A 21,328-nucleotide genomic window follows, 5' to 3' on the forward strand; every position below is an offset into this window, starting at 1 on the left:
TCCCTGAGATTCTTAGGGTCACCCCAAAATGAGGGTGGGTAATCAGGTCATCCGAGACCCACTGAGCCAGGCACCGGTCCAGATGCTAGAACCCCCTCCTGGCCCCGCTTCTGTGCTGGAGGCTGCAGTGTGGAGAGGGAATGCCTGCGGTTTCTCCCTCGGCACCCTAGAGAGGTGTCTGCTGCACCCCAAAATTGAGGCTGCCCAGGAGGGAGCCGCCTGGAGACCCCCCAGGAGGCTGGCAGGTCCTAGAATGTGTGTGTCCACCAGCTCTTGGCGGCCTCCAGCCCTGGCACAAGCTGCAGGAGCTATGCCCAAGTTCCTGTCACCGGGCTCCCATCTGCCCCCAAAGTCCGAGTGCCCCCAACTTCAGCGAGACATTGTCGGTCCCTCTGGACGCGCGGCTGCCCGGCTGACCGGTGGCCCCTGCAGCCCACGTGTCCGGTTGGGCCCCCGGTGCTTGTGGTCACTAGGCCCCAGGCCCGGGTGAGGGGCCGTGGGGGACCTGCGGGCTGGTCCTGTGTGCGCCCCTCCCAGGCAGGTGTGGCCGCGGGGTTCCTCGTGGTGAAGCTGCGGGGTGGGGGGCTGGGGGGGAGGCAGAAGCTGGGCGGTTGGCAGCCCAAAGGGCTGTTACAGCCTGAGAACGGCCGGTTCTCCTTCGGCCGCTGTCGTTGCGGCATCTCCCCGGCCACGGCCACAGCCCCGCGTCCACTGCTGGGAGGTAACCCGGACCTGCACACCGACCCCCTCCTCTGGGGCGAGGCCGCGGCAGATGAAGTCTGGACAAGGCTCTTCCTACAGATGCTGAGGCCCCGCGGAGGCGCGCGGGTTGGCCTGCGCCGCCCTCTGCTGGCCATGGCGGGGAGGGGCCCTGCCCATCCGTCGGGGGAGACCCCGCCCTTCCTCACCCCGGGGGGCGGGGGGGCTTGTGAGGCCACGTGACGGCCCCACGAGGGCTGAATGGTGCCCACCCGCGGGGAACACCGGTCGGACTCTTGTGACGGGATGAAAGTAATGATCACACGCATTTCCACCACGACAGCCTAAGTTGTGGACTAGTGTGGTCTCCGGGAGGACTCCGGGGCTGACGGTGCTTCCCCCGCCCTCACCGCTCGCCAGCAACCGGGTCCGTCTCTCCCTCCATCCTGGGCCAGAGAGAACTGGGGCCGGAGCTGAGGACCGGGGCAGCTGGAGAGCTGGTTCAGGAGGTCTGAGAGACGGTGCGGCCGCGCTGGTGTGGCGTGCTCTGCGCACACGCGTGCGCACGTGCACACACAACACACACGGGCCCGCACAGAACACGCCCCCGTGCAAACGGGCACACACAACACATGTACCCACACACGCGCAGGCCCCGTGCACACGTGGGTGCGCAGACGGACATTCACCAAGCAGGAAAGGAATGGCACTCAGTTGCCTTGACCTCCCGGGGGGACTTGAACAGATGTTTGTACAGCTGTGTTCACAGCAGGCAAAATGTGGAAACGGCCCAAGTGTCCACCAACAGATGACTGGATAAACAAAGTGTGTCAATCCATACAATGGGAATGATTCAGCCTTAAAAAGGGAGGAAACTCTGTCACGTGCTATAACACGGATGAACCTTGAGAACATTGCTGTGTGGAATAAGCCCATCACAAAAGGACAACTACTGTAGGATTCCACTTACATAAGGTCCCTAGAGTGTCAAGTCCGTAGAGACAGAAAGTAGGATGGTGGTTACTGGGTCTGGGGAGGGAGATGGGGAGTTAGTGTTTAATGGGGACAGAGTTTCAGTTTGGGAAGATGAGAAAGTTCTGGAACCCTCCCCCTAGTGTGCTTCTCTGACAATCTCCAGCACTGGGTGTGTGGGTGGCCTACAGATTGATTCGATTCTGACAGTGAACTACCTAGAATTATGTCAGATCCCACAGGTTGAAGGGCATGGTCTTGACTTGACAATACTGCTCTTGTTTTAGACGCCAGCTGCAAGCAGGGTCCCCAGGCTACCCACGCTTCAAACTGGGGGCTTCCCATAACCTTTCAGGTTTGATAGTTTGTTAGAATGGCTCACAAAGCTCTGGAAAGTGTTATACTTACGACTACCATTTTATCATAAAGGCTGTAAGTGAGCAGCCCAACAGGTAGGCCAGGTCCAGGAGGGTCCCGGATGCAGGCGCACCTGTCCGCAGGGGTCAGTGTGAGCTTCCCTCTGTACATCCACATTTTCACCAACTGGAAGCTCCCTCAAGCCTGGCGTTCAGAGCGTTTAAATTGAGTTTTCGGTATCTAGGCATGATCCAATAAACCATTGACCACAGGATTGAACCCGATCTCCAGATCTGCTCCCCTCCCCTCCCCGGGGGTCAGATACGGTGGAAAGGGGTTTGTTATTATTCAGTTGGCTGGGGACTGCCAAAACAAAATACCCTAGGCTAGGGGCTTAAACGATAGGAAGTCATTTCTCGCAGGGAGCAGGGAGCGAGGCTGAAAGTCCAAGGTCAAAGTGCCAGCCGATTCAGGTCCCAGGTGAAGGCCCTCAACCCAGCCTGCAGATTGCTTCCGATAAGGACATTCATCTCCTCATGGGGGCCCCACCCTCATGAACTCATTTAACCTTCATCACCTCCCAAAGGCCCCACCTCCAAACACCATCACGTTGGGAGTTAGGGTTTCCAAACATGAATTTCAGGGGGACACAGACATTCAGTCCATGGCAGTTGTAACAAAAGACATTGCAAGGGTTTCTGAACCAGGATAAAGGCCAGATATATATGCTTATTATCTCACAACACCACCAAGGTTTTTTTCTTTTTTTTTTTTTAACATCTTCATTGGAGTATAATTGCTTTACAGTGTTGTGTTAGTTCCTGCTGTATAACAAAGTGAACCGGCTATATGTATACATATACCCCCATATCCCCTCCCTCTTGCGTCTCCCTCCCACCCTCCCTATCCCACCCCTCTAGGTGGTCACAGAGCACTGAGCTGATCTCCCTGTGCTGTGCAGCTGCTTCCCACTAGCTATCTATTTTACATGGATAGTGTATATATATGTCCATGCCACTCTCTCACTTCATCCCAACTGACCCTTCCTCCTCCCCGTGTCCTCAAGTCCATTCTCCACACCTGTGCCTTTTTTTAATTTTAAAATTTTATATATTTTTTATACAGCAGGTTCTTATTAGTTATCTATTTTATACATATTAGTGTATATATATCAATCCCAATCTCCCAATTCATCACATCTGCATCTTTATTCCTGTCCTGCTCCTAGGTTCATCAGAACCTTTTTTTTTTTTTTTTTTTAAGATTCCCTATATATGTGTTAGCATACGGTATTTGTTTTTCTCTTTCTGACATACTCCCCTCTGTATGACAGACTCTAGGTACACCCACCTCCTTTACATTGCCCCTTTGCTGAAATTGCTACCAGAATATTGGAGGGAAGATGACAAGATTATCAGAAGGCTAGTCTGGAAGGTTGTTTCTAGGACGGTGGGTTTGTGTAGCTTCTATGAAAAAAAAAAAAATCAAACACCCAAAAATCACAAAACAAGCCGCCTCCTTCTTACTTGGTGGGAATCCTGTTGTTTCCCTGGTTTATTTATTAATAGTTGCTTTCTTTGGCCCAGATAGGCCTGGTTTTTCAAGTATAAGAAAGATTAAGAAAACCAAACTAACCTCCTAGTAACAGTAACGGCAGAGAGAGAGGCAGAGGACCTCGAGGTTTGTTTGATGAGGTTGTATTGTAGCTGAGGCTGTCTCCTGGGCAAGCTTCTAGACCAAAGAGCACGTTTTCCAGCCAGGAGCTCCGAGGACCGCTTTGCAGGGCCTCGGTCTGAGGTCAGCTCTGCGCTTTCCACTCAGTGTGCACCCTTCTCTCCCCCTGGTTCCCACCCACTGGGGACTATTGCTTGCTGCAGCCATATCAGCGCTCCCCCGAGGGCCTCCACGGTGCCTGTGCGCCCTGGTCCCCGGGGTGCGCCCACCAGCAGGGGTTGGTATGAAGCTGAAGCTCCTGGCAGAGTCTGACCTGCATACCCTAGACCCCTTCCACCACCAAAGGGGAGGGGAGGCGTGGTGCCTGCATCCCATCTTGACCTTTGTCTCAGACTTAGAGAATCACCTCTGGGTGTGGGGCAAGGGGCTGCCATAAAAGACTGAAAACGAGAGTGAAAGCAGAGTTGCACTGGACCTGGGTGGGCCTGTGAGCATGGAGTCTCTCCACTGCCAGTCCCCCCTCACCTGTGCCTGGGTCACGGCTGCCAAGCCCAGCGGGGTCAGACCATCATCTTCTTTAGACCAGGATCGGGGCTCGCCTGGTCTCCCCTCAGCCTGCCTGGTGGGCCTTCCCGGTCCCATTTCACCGCCTGGGTCTGGTCCACGCTGCCTGGAGCCCCAGGGCTCTCTCCCAGGTTGCTCCAGGGAAGAGCTTTGAAAAAACACGTGTTGGGTATATTTGTTGAAGACTAGCGTGGCTGAATAGGACAAGACGCTACAAACAGCAAGGATTAGGAAACTTTTTCTGGCTGGGGATGGTTTGGTGGTCTTTCCGAGGGGCTGCTAGAGGGACCCATCTCCAGCACAGCCTTGAACTCTTGTCAGTCACGCAGCTGGTGTGGCGTGTCAGCCCCAGACACAGGTGGGACTGAGCTCCCCTCTCGTGGGGGCTGCCTGGTTCCCAGCCTGTTTAAAAGCAATGGTCTTAGAATAAATCCGAAATAGTAACATAAGCCAAAGGGGGCTCAAATTACCATCCATCTCGATGGTTCGTGCTACCTGTCAGTGGCTTCTTTCCAGAAGGGATGTCAAGCCCCGTGATGCCTGCTGGTGTGTCCAGGCTCTGTCCTCTGGCCCTGCAGTGGTTCTCCAGCTGTGAGGGTGTGTGTGGTCTGTGCTTTTGCAGGTTTAGTACCTGGGCAAGTAGCTTAGAGTAAAGCTTATTCAATATTCTATCTTGAGTGCTCAGTGTAAGAAGGAGCATTTAAAAAAATATGTATCGTCCCTTATATTAACTGCACATCAAACTCTCTTCCAATTTCATAATTAGAGGCTTGGCATTCTCTCTTGCTGTTTGGTTATTAAGACCTTGCTACATGTATTACCAGTGTTTCCACAGCTACTTGTTCTTTTTTTTGTGTTTCCTTATTTTTATTGTTTAGATAAAATTTGTATATCTTATCATCTCTCCTTCTCTTTGAAGTACATCTTTTGTAATTCCAAAATGGCAGGAATTACATGCTTCATTCATCATAGGTTTGACCAATATTCTCCTCCTCTCTTCTAGTATTTCTACTGTTAAATTTACTGTTCTGGACTTCTGTCTATGGAGAGTGCACTTCTGAGCACTGTGTAAGGCTTTAGTTTACCTTTGTGACAAGATCCGAATTCAGGTGGCCTGACACCACGGGTGAATTCTTCCTTGCTTCATTGTATCAAAAAGGTTATTTTGTCATGTGTTTTGAAACTCAGTAGAGTCTATTTTTGGGCTTCCCATGCTGTTTCATTGACCTGTATTTTTGCACCAGTTTCATTTTTTAAAAAGCATCGATACTTTACTATGTCCTACTATTTTGTAGGATTATAATCTTTCATAGCTCTTGGTTTTCATTCAGAATTTTCTCTGCTTTTGGAGCATATGTGCTCACCAATTATATTTTAGTATCATTTTTGAGTTAAAAAACAAGGCCAGTTGGAATTTGGATCAGGGATGTGTTCAGTGTGAGCAGGTGCTTGAGGGGAGAGGGTGGGCTCAGCCCTCCTCTCTTGTGTGCCCTGCGGTCATCCGGGGCCATCTGTGTCCCTATGCACAGAGCACGCCGTCCCTGGATGCTGGTCCCCTTGCCCTTCTCCTCTTCCGTGACCTCAGTCAGCCTTTTGGCTGTAGCCTTCTGTATGATCACTGGACTTAACTGTGGAAGGAAGCAATATCAAAATCACTTTTTGGGGGGAGTACGTATTTTTCAATTGTCTCCTTAGAAACATCCATTGAATTGAAATCTTTGTTTCTAAAAGTCTACACATCTACTTTTTTTTTTTTTTTTTTTTTTGCGGTACGCGGGCCTCTCACCGTTGCGGCCTCTCCCATTGCGGAGCACAGGCTCCGGACGCGCAAGCTCAGCGGGCATGGCTCACGGGCCCAGCAGCTCCGCGGCATGTGGGATCCTCCCGGACCAGGGCACGAACCCGGGTCCCCTGCATCGGCAGGCGGACTCTCAACCACTGCGCCACCAGGGAAGCCCTTCATCTACTATTTTGAAACATACAGTTCACCGACTTCCAGAAAGGTTGTACCAGTGTGCATCTCCTACCAGTATTCCCTTTAACGTGGATGATTGCTTGTTTGCTTCGAGTCCTTGAGGGAAGAATTTATTTCTTATTCAGCGTTACGACTCACTCTGAAGTCCCCCGAGCAGTGCTGGAAAGAGCAAAGTGTTAAATGAATGTTTAATGCATGTTTGTTGAAAGAAAAGCAACTGTTTTTCAGTATAAAGCTCAAAAATATTAAGGAAAGGGAGAGTTTATTCATGTCTTACTCTCAGTACCAAACTAACTCCATAACCAGCATAAAGGTTTGGAAAAGGTCCTCTTGGGGAGGGAAGTTCGGACTGTGAGGGAGAGATAGTCAGAAGCCCCGGTTCTGACCTGCGGTGGACTTGGACCAGCTCAGCTGGTGGCTGCCCTTGGGCTTTGGCTCTCACTCTGTTGGAACCCGCTTTTCTTGCAGTATTTTATGGCGAGGACCTCGTAATACTTACGGGAAAGTCTTCTCTTCTGAGCGGCGGGTATCCAGAGGCCCAAGCGCCCCAAAGAGACACAGTAGAATTTCACGCTTATTGCAAAGCCCTTTGTTTCCAAGGAGAAGGGCGGCAGGCTGATTCTACCTTGGACTGCAGCTTCCTTCCCCAGTGTGTAAAACGGGCACAGGGTTCCCTACCTCACTGATGTTGGGAGGATGAAGTGATGGATGAGCGAGAGCTCGTAAGCACTCAGGGGATGCAAACGAGAGGCGGGAGGAGGGCCTGGCCCTCTTTACAGCTGCGTCCCCAGCAGCACCTCCTTCAGGGGCTCTGGGCTCCAGGGAAATACTTCACAGGCCTTCACACCCCCTCCCCCGTGTGTGTTCTCTGCTGTTTCCCCAGCGCCTTGCCTGAGGAAGGAATGAGGTCACTTGTTTTACTGCTCTAGTGCACAGCATTTATCGATCCATCCTCTTTTTTTCTTTGCATGATTTCCTCAAATTTTTTTCGTTCACGAATAATGCTATTGTCAGCAGGATTGAGCACGCCTTTGGTTCACACTTATTTATGCCTTCTCAAAAAGTAACTATTAGGTGGAACTTTTTTATAGGTGAAAGCTAGTCTAATATAGGTAAACCAATAGGGTTCAACCTCTTACATAGCTGTCGAATTGCTTAGTCATAGAATTTGCACATCTTCAGCTTAACAATGTTGTCAGGCTGCCTTCTGAGATCCTGTTGATCTGTATCCTCACCAACACTTCTTACTTTTCCCAAACTGGTAGATGTAAAATGGTATCTCCTGGGGATAATTTGTGTCTGCCTGAGTCCTACTGAGATGGAATATCTGCGAGTATATTTCTGAGGGCCCATCATTTGCTCTTCTTTTCTCCTGTTTTTTGGCTGTTTTCTATTGGATTATCTCCTCATTGATTTGTAGGCATGTGTATATATTCTGGATACTATCTTGTTGTTGTGTATGTTGAAATAGATTCTTCAAGTCTGTGGTGAATCTCACTTTTCAAATAGCTTCTCTGAGGATCAGAGATTTTAATTTAACATGGCTTATTTTTCCTTTGTGGTCTATGGGTTGTGTGTGGGTGTGTATTATTTAAGATGAAGAAAACTGAAGGAGATGCTCTATGTTTTCTTGCAAACATTTTAAAAATTTCTTTTCTCCGCGTTAAGAGTTCTGTACCCTCACTCTGAGGATAACCAATTATGTGGCACAATTTGTTGAATAGCAAGTTTTTCTCCTATTGGTCCGTTGACCACCTGTTTTCCTGCATCAAGTTTCCAAGTATACAAACCTCTGTTCCTAGGCTCTATGCACTGTTCCCTAGGTCAGTTTCCATATTGTTGAAGTAATAGCAAGTGGTCTTACTTACTGTCATTTTATATAAAGTCTTGATGTATGGGAGGACAGATTCTTTTAATCTGTTGTTGAAAATTGTCTTGGACATTTTTTGGTCTTTGTTTTCTTTGCTTTTTTTTTTTCTCACACTCTCTACTCTTCTCCCTCTGTTTTTTTTTTTTAATTATTTTATTATTATTATTATTTTTGGCCATGCCACGTGACAGGTAGGATCTTAGTTCCCTGGCCAGGGATCGAACCTACACCCCCTGCCTTGGAAGCACGGAGTTTTAACCACTGGGCCACCAGGGAAGTCCCTTTGTTTTCCCCAATAATTTTACGCATTAAAAAAATGTCAGCTCATTAAAGTTGACAACAACAGCAAAATCAAAACAAAACAAACAAAACCTTGTTGGAATTCCCTTGGAATTGTATTGAACCTATGGATCAATTTGGGTAGAATTAACATCTTTATGATATTGCTATTTCTTATGCATTAACAATGCTTATTCATTTATTTAGGTTCTCTCTGGTGCCTTTTAATAAAGTTTCATAATTTTCTTCATGAAATAATTACACATATTTTGGTTAGATTCCCCCCACCCCCAGTTACTTTAACTTTTCATTGATAATATAAATGGTATCCTATTTTATTTTTGTATATACCGCAATTTTATTTCAATTGCACAAACAAAGTTAGCGTGTAGGAAATTTAAATGAAACAGTATGGTAAAAATAGCAAAGAATGAAAAACTCTAAAAAAGGAAATACACCTAGAGCGTGAGAATTTAACACGCATTAGTGTCTCATCTTCCGTTTTGATTGACTCTTAGGAAACAAACTTTGAGATCACGATGACTATTCTGAAGAGATTTCAGCACCAGCACTAAGGTTGGTACATTCAGTTGGTTTGTAATTGACTTATTAGCCATTTACATAGTATATAGTACAGATCTGTCACACATTGGATCACAGTGTTAAAAGAAAGAAGGACCTTCCTTTAATTACAGAGGATCCCCTAAACCGCACTCAGCTTAAGACATCCGACGTATAAGAGCACGAAACCATCATAATATTGTAGCTCCAAGGAGCACAGTTTTGTTAAGGAAAATAACCTAAGCTTCTGTTTCCCGCTTTAATTACTGAAATATCTAGCAATGAAAAAGCTGTCACATAGGAAAGTAAACGTATATAGTTGTTCACTCAGGCTTCTCAGAAAGAACACATTTAGCAATCTGGGATAATGCAGAATGACAGGAAATATAACGTGATTCAACACTGGTTCTTTTTGTCATTTTACACAGACATCGTGTTAATACTAAACCAAGGCACAAAACGTTTAGTGCATATACCAGTTTCTTTTTTAAGATCTAGCATTTTTATTGTAGTCTTTTATCTTGCTTCAGACCACTTGTACTCAGTACTTTATCCTACTATAGACTGTTTCACTTAGTCAACAAAATCAAAAGTGATTTCTGACCAGATTTGTGGGGGACATAAAGATTTATATTATCAAAATGTTTGCATGACCCAAAGTAAGATAATAAAGATGAAAATTCCTTCTATTTCTTTTAGAAAATAGTACTTTATAAGCTTGCTGCATCTTTAATGTCTTAACTCTTGGATGACAATGAATAGGTGATAGAAAAAAAGAACTGTAATGGTGTTTTATTTTAAAAATACACTTTTGGGACTTCTCTGGTGGTCCAGTGGTTAAGACTCCCTGCTTCTACTGCAGGGGGCACAGGTTTGATCTCTGGCTGGGGAACTAGGATCCCGCATGCCGTGTGGCCAAACAAACAAACACTTTCTTACTGAAAATTATGAGAATGATGGTGAGATAGGATTGAATTCTCCTACGAAAGTAACTTTGGAATTTTCTTTCTGTAGTTCTCTCAGTTGTTGCTTTATATATTTTGATTACATTTATTAAGCATATAAATGCATAAAATTATTATATTTTCCTATTGCATCACTTATTTTATTATGTAGTGATCCTCCCTGTATCTAATAATGCTCTGTGTCTTCAAGTCTCCTGTCTGATATTACCGTAGTTAATTTGTTTACTATTTACCTAGTATATATTTTTTGCCTCTTTACTTTCGTCCAGTCTGTGTCCTTATGTTGGATAACTTGGTTTCTGATTATCTGAAAATATTCTTTTACCCTCATTTTTGAGAGATGAGTTTTCTGGGTACCCAATTCTAGATCAACCAAATTTCTCCAAGTAATCTAAAGATATTTAATTGTCTTCTGGTTTCCTGCTGTTAATGAGTCTTTGATAAGTCTAATTATTCCTTTGAGTTAGTGTGTCTTTATTTCTTGAATTGCTTATTGGGATCTCCTCATTGACTCTTGTGCTGAAGCTGTTAATGTGGATTTATGTTTCCTGGTATGTTATATTTCTTTTATCAGTGAAATTTGTGCACTTTATATGTTCTGGAGAATTCTCAGCCATTAGCTATTTAAATGCCTCACCTGCTTTCTCTCCATCCCCCTTGAGGGGTATGCTCTCTTTTGTAATTCAGCCTTGCAGTTAAAGATTCAACTCATGACCTCTTTATTCTTTTTAATTAATTTCTTTTGTCAGTTCTCTCCTCCGAGCTCTTAGGAGATTTCTTTTACTCTCTCATTTCTGTAAGATCAGCAATGCGACAGAACTATATTCTTCCAGCAGGCGTTGCCCTATTGTTGCTGGTCAGTGTATTGGAAGCAGAGTGATATTAATCGGATTTTTAGTTTCGTCCCATTTTCATTTCGGCTGGATTTCATTGCTAAGCCTTTTTCCCCTTAGGGTTCATGGTTAGTAATCATCTGTGTTCTTTTATGGTTGAGAATGTATGTATGCTGGTTTTATTTAAGGGTCATTTTGGCTGGGTATTGTATTTTTATCACACTTCCTTTCTCTTAGAACTTTGTAACTATTGATGCATTGCTATCTAGCATTGAATATTTTGAGGATATGTTTGAGGCCAGGTAGAGGTATTTCCTCTTGTGTGGCTATTTGTAGTACATTTCCTTTATCTTGGAGGTTCAACAGCTCTAGTTCAGCTGCAGCTTAGTTTTCAGACCTATGGCATACTCTTTCAGTCTTGAAATAACGTTTTCTCTGTTTTAGGGAAATTCTCCTGTGTTATGTCTTTGAGCATATTTTTTGTTCCATTTGTTGGATTCTCTGCTTCAGGGATGGCAATTATCTTTATGCTGTGGAGTCTTTTGTTTTTCAAAGCTGATTCTGTTAGCTTTTTGTGTTGATATTTTTGCCTTTAAAACTGTTTTATTTTTTTAAAGCAGTGTTGTTATCTTTGTTTTGTAGTTTCTAAGTCATTTAGAGTTCCACAGTAATGAGATTTTTGGTTATTTTTATCCCTTAGTTCTGCAACTTCTCTTTTCATTTATTTATTTATCATCTTTTTCATCAGCTCTTGTTTTCTGAATGTTTGTTCTTACTAAATTGTTCTTCTTTATGAAACAGTTGTAAAGAAATTCTTCGTTTTATCTGAGTTGTTTCTTTTCCAGCCATGGCCATGGCTTTCTTTTGCTGGCTTTGCTTGTCTGCTTCCCTCCGGAATGTTTAGATCGCTGTTTCACTTTTCGTTTTCATGTGACTGCTGCTTGGGCCGCTTAGCCCAGGTGTTGTATTTGTCCTTGACTCTCTTTTCAGTAATCCAGAGACAAGTTTGATCTCTCCTTCAAACTCTGATGCAGTGTTTGAGCACATCCTATATGTGCCAGTTTTCTCCAGCATGAGGGATGGTTGGGATGATGGTGGGCATGAGATGCAGGCATATTAGCCTAGCCAGGCTCCATGCTCTCCTTTGAGATTTTGTTAAAGGTTTTATACCACATTCACCCATCCAGTTAGGGAAGTGGATCTCCAACTTTGGATTCTTTTTCTGTTTTTATGTGTGTCCCTGGGGGTATCTCCAGCAGAGTCAGGCTCCTTGTTCACTTTCTGTGTGTCATAGTTTGAATGTTCCAGCAGCCATTTTTCTACCTCCACTGTCAGAAGAAGGAGAAAAGGGGTCCTTCAGGGCCCCTGACTCCACTGATGCGTGTATGGGGGAGAGTCCCTTGCTCTGCAGATTTCGGGCCGAGTTGGGACTGACCCGGGTGGGCTTGTGAGATCCCCACCTCCCCCCACAGCTGTCTCCTCTGACTTCATTTCTTTTCCTTTTCCTCCCTCTTATTTTGTCTGGGAAAAGAAAAAGTCTGTGAGAAGATTTCAATACACCATTTTACCCAGGGCTCCTTTATTTATGTATTTGTATGCATGTATTGTTAAGGGCCCCCCAAAATGCAGTGGTGTCTCAGCTGTTCTGAGGGAACCGAGGAAAGGGCATCCGTAACCATTGCTGTGGGATGTGGAATTTGGGGGTGCAGGACTGGCACTTCTGCCATCTCCCAGGGGATCTTCCCTCCTGGGACTCTTGGCAGGAAGGAGGGGACTTCATGGTTGTTTGGAAACTCATGATAGCACTGGCCCCAAACAGAAAACTTCGCAAATTCCATAAATGGGTGATTGGTTAAGTAACTTAAATTCTACAGTAGATTATTATATAGTCTTCAAAAACAATGAGGCTGATCTATAAGTGCTGATATGACAAATAATTTCCAAAAACACTTGTTATATTTATTTATGTCTTTAAAAAAATGAATTAAGAAAACCGTTCGAATAATGTATCTTTTGGGAGAGTGGTTGCATTCTTCCTGTACTTTTTGAATTTCCTAACCATACATATATTTACTTATTTATAATATCAAAAGTAGCTATGTGAGTCTTGGCTCTGTTTTTCTTGTACTTTTTTGTCTTAAAAATGGCTCTTATATTATTAAAAAATTAAAAAAAATCCTAATTAACTATATATTGACTCTTCTTAATGGTGTCAAGTTATTGTTTAATCTGAGGTATATTTTCTATTTTGCACATTTATATTCAGCCAGAATTAATTAAGGACTCTCCCCTGCCCCAACCCGTACTCCAAGAAATGACTCATTTGTTACAGAGAATGAACAGGTGACTTAAGTTTTATGGTCTTCTGTGTGTTTGTGACCCTTATTTCTGGTTTAATTGCTACCTTTGAGCCAGAGGGTGCCCTCTTGTGGGCGTTTTCTCTGTTATCAGGGTGGATGGTATTGGATATCAGCACTTTCGAGAGAACTTTCCGTAATGATGCACTTTCTGGCACAAGAAATACTTCCTCGTGACCCGTCTCCAAGAGGGTGATTTCTTTTCTTCTTTAATTACACCAGGGATGGAAACATTCTTTCCCATCTGGGTTTTGTCTTTATGGTTTCAGGCCACATAACACTCACCTGGGCACACGTAGGTCTGTTTGCTCGACCTTACCAGGAAGGGCTGGGACAGGGGGATAGGCCTGGCAGCTCAAAGACCAAGGCAGTAAAGTGACAGGAAGTTCACTTTAGTTCAAAGCATCATGACTCAAGAGTCTGAAAGAACAAGACATGCTTTTTAGTGTTGACAGCGTCCTTAACCTAACCCGCAGATTTTTAGGGTTTTGTTTCTGTGGTATTAAATGCCTTGCTTGTTCTGTGTCTGGCTGTAAACTTTTGAATTTGTAAACTGAGTGGAAGCCAATAGAAGAACACTGTCCACCAAAAAACAAGTGAAGAATGATGACAATAAAAATAATCTTGTGATAATTGAGGATTTTCTATTAATTAATTTTTCACTGAGTTATACCTTAGGTATTTCTTTCTCAAATAATTAAATTCTGTGTATAGATGGCAGTTCCTTTTCTTTCGACTTTGAAAATTCAGGGTTACACAAATTATTTCAATCCCTATGGGTAGCTCTTTTGCAGTCTGTGTCGAGAGATTTGACTCCAATAACCTGATTTTTCAGAGTTTGTTCCAGTCTGAAGAAAGTAATTTAAAAGAAAAATTATTTATACACAAAAAATGAATTGATAGAAAAATGTGAATTATGATATATTCATTTGTAAGAGTGTTAGATAACCAGTAAGATGATGGTTATGAACCTTGTGTGGCATCGTTAGAAAATATTCATAAAATGAAGGTAAGTGGCTGCCACCACCAACTTTGGGAAAATATCTACTTGGATGGAAAAGTCAGGAATGTTAAAATAATTAGAAAAATAAACTAGTGAATTTGTTGGAGTGTGAGAAATATGGACGAAGTTGTTTGTTTAGTGTCTTTAATGTCATAAAGTCTGCAATAAATAAATATGTGGAGAAACAGGGAAGGAGCAGAAGCCAGGTCTGGTGGGAGAAGGACCGGGAACTGACGGTCGTGAATCTGGATACAGTGACGAGGGAACTGGGGCCGTCTCCGTGGGGCCTCGTCTCAAATGATTGTTCTCAGGGACACACAGTAGGGATGACAATGACCTCCTTTAAAGGAAGCCTGGTCTGGCCTGTAAACTCTCCTTCAAGAGATGGAGATACTGTAATGCTTTTCGGCTCATTCAAACACTAACTATTTTTTTGCAACTTTCCAGGCCCTCTCCCTGGCTGAATTCTCCTGGCCGTGTATTCTGTTTATGATTCTGATGGTACTTCGTTTTCAAGAACCTCCCAGACACAGAGACAATTGTGAGTTTTACTTTTATTACGCTTTTTGAATTACAAACATCGGAAGAAGAAAACGCAGCCTTCTTTTTTTGTTGTTGTCCTTTATAAATTCTGCATCCTGAGTGAAATGAATGGATAGAGTTCTGTTGTAATATCGTAATCTCTGTTTCTGGGGTATTCACACATGTTTGCTCTATCTAGCAGATAGATTTATTCCTTGAACTAAACTGCCTTAATCTGGGAATAGGTATATAAGTCATTATAAATATAGAAAGAATAGAGGGAGAGGTAAAAGGGGGCAGATGCATTTCAGTTTTTCAACATGATAGTGGTGATGGTGGTGGGATATTGAGGATGGCGATGATGGTGGTGATGGTGGTGATGATGGTGATGGTGGTGATGGGATGATGACGATAATGATGACAATGATGGTGTTGGTGGTGATGGTGGTGATGGTGGTGATGGGATGATGACGATAACGATGACAATGATGGTGATGGTGGTGATGGTGGTGATGGTGGTGATGGGATGATGACGATAACGATGACAATGATGGTGATGGTGGTGATGGTGGTGATGGGATGATGACGATAACGATGACAATGATGGTGATGGTGGTGATGATGGTGATGATGGTGATGGTGGTGATGATGGTGCTGATGGTGGTGATGATGGTGATGATGATGGTGATGATGGTGCTGATGGTGGTGATGATGGTGATGGGATGATGACGATAACGATGACAATGATGGTGATGGTGGTGATGATGGTGATGATGGTGATGGTGGTGATGGTGCTGATGGTGATGGTGATGGTGATGATGGGATGACGACGATAACGATGACAATGATGGTGATGGTGGTGATGATGGTGATGGTGGTGATGATGGCGATGATGGTGGTGATGATGGTGATGGTGGTGATGGGATGACGACGGTAACGATGACAGTGATGGTGATGGTGATGATGATGGTGGTGATGGTGATGATGATGGTGATGATGGGATGACGACGATAATGATGACAATGATGGTGATGGTGGTGATGATGGTGATGATGGTGGTGATGGTGATGATGATGGTGATGATGGGATGACGACGATAATGATGACAATGATGGTGATGGTGGTGATGGTGGTGATGATGGTGGTGATGATGGTGATGATGGTGATGATGGTGATGATGGTGCTGATGGTGGTGATGATGGTGATGATGGTGCTGATGGTGGTGATGATGATGATGGTGATGGGATGATGACGATAACGATGACAATGATGGTGATGGTGGTGATGATGGTGATGATGGTGATGGTGGTGATGGTGCTGATGGTGATGATGATGGTGATGATGGGATGACGACGATAACGATGACAATGATGGTGATGGTGATGATGATGGTGGTGATGGTGGTGATGGTGGTGATGATGGTGGTGATGATGGTGATGATGTGATGGTGCTGATGGTGGTGATGGTGGTGGTGATGGTGATAACAGTGATAGCAGTGATGCACTGAGGAACCATTCTTAATAACTTTCTCTGCTCCAGGCGCTTTGTCGTCAAGACCATTTTGTTTATCTGGTTTGAAACCTCAACAGCATCCCTCCTTGAGAAATGTTTGCCTATTTTGTTTCTATGAGACTTACGCCCACTTGAAATATGGATAATGTGGTTAATTCTAAAAATGTTACATGAATAAAAATTACTAAGGGATGGTTTTTATCTAAAATAGTATGTCACCATTCACAATAGTGAATTAATGTATTTATTCATTTGGCAAATACTGTTTTGAGTGCCTTCGTGTCCCAGGCCTTGCTGAGGATGAAGTTGTGGACAAGGTATTTTCCCTGCCCTTCCGGGACTTACTGTAGGGCCAGACTATTATGATCAGTGGGACAATGGCATGATAGGACCCTGTAGAGGGTGCCTGTGAGCACAGAGGAGAGGTGGCCGCTCCATTCTAGGGAAACGCTTCTGAGGAGTTAGCAAATGTGAAACTTTTTCAGATAAAAGAGCTCAAGGGAGGAAGGATCTGGGCAGGGCGGACAGCGTGGGGAAGATCGGAACTAAAAGGAGTTCAGTATGACTAAGGAGCAGAGTGTGGATGGAGGGACAAGCAGGCTCAGGTCAGTAAAGACTTTGAAGGATGTTGAGGGTGGTGACTTCCCAAAGGGCACCGAGCAGCCACCAAACGGTTTCAGGAAGGTCCTCCTGGGAGGAGTACGTGGGGCAGTGCTCTAGGTGCAGGCAGAGGTGCATTTGAGATGGGGGGCTGGGCACCGGGGAACACAAGGTGAGTCATGGGGCACTGCGTCACCAGGCCTGGCCTGAGTCGGGGGAAGAGGACAGGCTCCTTAGAGGCGAAGCGGGGACCACAGTGGGCTGGGGCTCGTGAGGAGAGGGGGCCTCCCACTGGGACACCTGGGTGGAGGGGCACCCTTCTGAACCGAGGACACACAGGAGGGGCTCGGGGGCTGTGCTCCGTGTGGCCGGGAGGACCCCCGAAGGGGAGAAGCTCCTGGGACCAGGCCTCGTGAGGGGCACACGGGGGGCAGGCCAGAGGGACAGGAGGAGGCCATGGAGCCACGTGGGGAGCACTCAGGTTGGCCACGGTGAGCAGTCACAGGTGTTGTTGCCACGTGGGCAGAGGGAGGGCTGACATGTCCTGTCGGGGGCATTGGTGCCATTGCCCAGGGCAGCTCGGTGGGTGGGGACATGGAAGACAGGCTGCAGTGACATGAAGAGTGATGTGGAATTTGCAGTGAGAAACTGTAAGGCCTGAATAAATAATTCCTTCTCAGTTATACCAACTGTCAGTCTTTTCTTTTTGTTTTTTTTTTGGTCGCGCCGGGCAGCTTGTGAGATCATAGTTCCCTGACCAGGGATCTAACCCACACTCCCTGCAATGGAAGCATGGAGTCTTAACCACTGGACCACCAGGGAAGTCCTCAACTGTCAGTCTTGATCTAAATATGCATTCTGAAAGTGGACAGGGGTATTTTGGAAAAGTCTTTTTAAAAAAATAGCGTGTCATTTATATACTTTAAAAATGCAAGGGTACAAAGCTCCTTTCACAAGGTTGTGTGCATACATATTTGAGGACCTGTAGCAAACGCATTGGGTGTGGCTTGCGTCAAGGGCTGGGCAGGAAGTGGGGAGGCAAAGGGGAAAGTGAAAAGAGACAACAAACAGAAGGGCTTTGCATGGGCCCCGAGGTCAGGAGAAATAAGGCGGGACCGCTGCTGGGGGCAAGACAGCAGGGGGGAATGTCGGTGTCACAGGTGGATGACGTGCCATCAAGGACTGAGGGCCAGACCCCGGTCAGCAGTGGCTGATGAAGATCTTGAGTGATTTCATCACTGATAACAGAGCATGAAATCTACAGCGCCATGTGTTACAGGGCAGCCCCGCACGTGGGACCAGCAGCCTAGGATGTTCCTTATGCTAAAGGATGATGCCCATGCTGCAGCATTTACCCAAGCTCTTACTTTTTGTCAGGAGTATAGTCCCGACGAAGAAGTGGCCTTGGGAACATTGGAGATGTTTTTTAGAGGCTGACGCAGGTGAGCGTGTGCAGGGAAGAGAAGACTTTGTCTCAGTCTCAGAGGGGTCCTGAGCCCAAATCACTGAGGACCACACTTTGAAGCCCCATCTGCCACACCCTGATGTGTGAGCCCAGGCGAGGGGTCTAGCCCTGTGAGTCTCTTTTCCATAAAGGCAGCTGATTTTACCTGCCTTCAGGGCTGCACCGACGACTCAGTGAGAAAGCTGGTCCCGAGCCTGTGCCCGGCACAGGGTGTGGCCCAGAGGAGATGACCAGCAAACATCCACGCCCGTCTCTCGCACGCCCGCTGTCCTGGGGTGGCTGGTGTTACTGTACACCCCGTTTAGGTGACCACCGTTCCTGCCGTGTCCCCGAGGGAGACGGGAACAGAAATCACAGTTACTAGCTGGAATGTGACCCCATCCCTTCGTGGTCTCCAGTGCTAGGACAGGGCCGGGTCCTGAGTTGAGAACTCCCCTGCCCCTTCAGCTGAGAAGCCTACTCATTTGTCTTTCCTTCATTCATCGAACATTTACTGACTGTCATGGGCAAAGCACTGAGCTGAATGCTGGGCGTAGCGGGTTCCCAAGTCCCAGAGAGTAAGATTATCGCCCAGACCAAACCAGACTGGAGGGGAAAGCCTTTCACCAGGGTTTTACGAGCTACAGCATACTGGGTTAGTGCTGCTTGAGCTGTCTGCACTCGTCAGCACCCCGACTCTTCCGTCCATATGGTGATGTGAAGGGGGAGTGGGGGGCCCATGTGACCAGCAGTTTATGGAGGAAAGTGGCTTATTTTAATTTAATTTAATTTTTTAACTGAAGTGTAGTTGTTTACAATGTGTGTCAATCTCTGCTGTACAGAAAAGTGACTCGGTTATACACATATAGACATTCTTTTTTTCATGTTCTTTTCCATTATGGTTTATCCCAGGATATTGAATATGGTTCCCTGTGCCGTACAGTAGGATCTTGTTGTTTATCCATCCTATATGTAATAGTTTGCATCTGCTGAGCCCAAACTCGCAATCTATCCCAATCCCCCCACATGCTTGGCAACCGCAAGTCTGTTCTCTATGTCTGTGAGTCTGTTTCTGTTTCACAGCTAAGTTCATTTGTGTCATATTTTAGATTCCACATATATGTGATACCATATAGTACTTGTCTCTCTCTGTCTGACTTACTTCACTTAGTATGACGATCTCTAGGTCCATCCATGTTGCTGCAAATGGCATTCTTTTGTTTATTTTTATGGCTGAGTAATATTCCATTTTAATATATGTACCACATCTTCTTTATCCATTCATCTGTCAATGGACATTTAGGTTGTTTCCGGGTCTTGGATATTGTGAAGACTGCTGCTATGAACATTAGGGTGCATGTGTCTTTTTGAATTATGATTTTGCCCAGATATATGCCCAGGAGTGGGATTGCTGGGTCATATAGTAATTCTATTTTTAGTTTTTAAGGAAGCTCCATACTGTTCTCCACAGTGGCTGCACCAACTTACATTCCCACCAACAGTGTAGGAGGGTTCCCTTTTCTCCAGGAAGTGGCTTTATTGTACCAACATTTGTCCCGAAAGACCTTGGACCCTATCTGTTTTTTCTAAACATCTTTGCATTAAATCATCTTTAGCAACTACACTTAAACATTAAGAATCCAAGGTGTGTGAGACTTGAAAAACTTCCCAGACTAAGAATTCCTCCGTTTTTTGTATGAGACGAGAGGAAGTGTCTGCTCTGATTCTTCCCGCCTACGGCTTGTTCACAGCATCCATAGGTGAGGGTGCCTGACAGAGATATTGACACTTCTCTGGCAGGAAGATGTGGCCAGGCAGAGCTGTCCTGGCTTGAAGCCTGTGTGCAGACCCTGGGGGAAAGCGGTTATTGCAAACGGTTTCTTACCTTTTTTCTTTTTTCTGTTGGACTGCTCAGATCTCCTTTAAATAAACAGCAGGATTAATAATATAACAACATGGCATTACATGTTACTGAATTCACTAGGTATTCCATTTCTGGGACCAGTCATATGGACTCATTTCTGCCTTGTATCCACATCCAGGTTATTTGCAACCCCGGGATCTGCCCAGCCGGGGCATTTCCCCCTTTGTCCAAGGCCTTCTTTGCAACACCAGGTCTAGGTGCAGGAACACAAGCCATCAATGGGCCACAGAGCAGCATTTTTGGTAAGAGAAACACAAACATCCTTTTCAGAATTCATGGGAAGATGCTGTATAGAACGGGCATGAGGCTTTTCGTACAGCTTCCATCATTTGGGGTGAGCCAGAGATCATAAACAACACAGAATTTAGAGTTACTAGAAAATCAGTTTTATTAAATTCACACTCACATGAAAACAACTCCAGGTAACGGTTCATTTCCAGTAGCAGGACTTTCCACTGCTGTTCAAAGAATCACAAAGTGATTACTGATTAGCAGATGCCATTTGCTTGTCATACTTTGTTTTCTGTAGGTTAAAACTCTGACCTTGAAATCACCTGCTTAGCCAGCTATTCATTTTGGTGCCAAATGCCCCCAAACAAGTATGTGTTTGAGTTACCCGCTGGGCTTTTCCTGCTGTGCTGTTTTGGACCAGCACCCTGTTCGCGGCTGAGATACAATCGAGCCACTCACCTGGACCAGGTGACAGTAGCTGTTGTGACTCTAGATGCTGAACCAGACTTGTGTTTGCCTGTGGCGACAGTTTGCACCAAAGACCAAAAAGAGAAAGAGGGGAGGTATTTTGTGTGAAAAGAGTCAAAATAAAGGGGGTTTTAACTTAGAGCACCCTGAAGGCTCTGGAAACTTCTCTCAGCGGAGTTAGGAATGAAAGGAAGTGACCGATTCATCAGATAGTTTCAGTTTTTCTCGTGTGAATAATCTGGCTTTGCTTCCTCTCTCCTTTCTGGTGTTGAACAATCTAACATATTTAAGTGTAAAGCCTGTTAAAATATGTGATCTTTACCTTTCAACTCTAAGTTACAAGAAGAGAATGAAAAATTTCTAGATAATTTTGGACACATCTGGTACAATATTTGTCAACGGTTCTTACAAATTTTTGAGAGAGGTAATATAAAAGTATGGTATTAAGAAAATCATCTGGACGTAGTCTAAAATCATAACCCTGAAATACTTGGTGATCTTTTTGCATGTGTGGAGAA

General features: G+C 45.2%; 1 pseudogene; it reads left to right on the plus strand.

Annotated features, from left to right (window-relative positions):
* Positions 1-310: 310 nt before the first annotated feature.
* The window catches only part of LOC136128510 (ATP-binding cassette sub-family A member 13-like), a 47,220-nt pseudogene continuing 26,202 nt past the window's right edge, over positions 311-21,328 (plus strand).

The sequence above is a fragment of the Phocoena phocoena genome, chromosome 9 (assembly GCF_963924675.1).
Source record: "Phocoena phocoena chromosome 9, mPhoPho1.1, whole genome shotgun sequence".
Lineage (NCBI taxonomy): Eukaryota > Metazoa > Chordata > Mammalia > Artiodactyla > Phocoenidae > Phocoena > Phocoena phocoena.